The following is a 425-nucleotide window of genomic DNA, read 5'->3' as shown; positions in this document are numbered from 1 at the left end:
TGTCTGTAAGGTCCCCCTCTGGAAAATGTTCTGTGTTAGTAAGGGCCCTCGTTTTCCCTCAATATGGTAATTTTCCATCACCGTTTCATTCTTATTTTAGTAGCTTTTACATCAGAAAGCAAAGTTACGAAACTGGAGAAAACCTTGGAGTGTTTTGTTTGCCAGTGATTCTTGTCTCGAGTTTCCCTAACGACCTCTCTCTCCTGTCACAACACCCACTAAGTTGGTGTTAGTGTTGGGAGATCTTCACATTCCCCATCGGTGCAACAGCCTCCCGGCCAAATTCAAAAAGCTGCTGGTTCCAGGCAAGATCCAACACATCCTCTGCACTGGAAACCTCTGCACCAAGGACACCTATGACTACCTCAAGACTCTGGCTGGGGACGTCCATGTCGTCCGAGGGGACTTTGATGAAGTAAGGTCCT

The 425-nt window shown here is 47.1% G+C and overlaps 1 pseudogene; it reads left to right on the top strand.

Moving 5' to 3' along the window:
* The first annotated feature begins 217 nt into the window (after positions 1-217).
* Positions 218-415, top strand: LOC104547524 (annotated as a pseudogene).
* The last annotated feature ends 10 nt before the right edge of the window (positions 416-425 follow it).

Source organism: Mesitornis unicolor, unplaced genomic scaffold, assembly GCF_000695765.1.
Source record: "Mesitornis unicolor isolate BGI_N332 unplaced genomic scaffold, ASM69576v1 C13420595, whole genome shotgun sequence".
Taxonomy (NCBI): domain Eukaryota; kingdom Metazoa; phylum Chordata; class Aves; order Mesitornithiformes; family Mesitornithidae; genus Mesitornis; species Mesitornis unicolor.
Note: the sequence above shows the minus strand (reverse complement) of the source record. Positions and strands in the feature narration are given on the sequence as shown.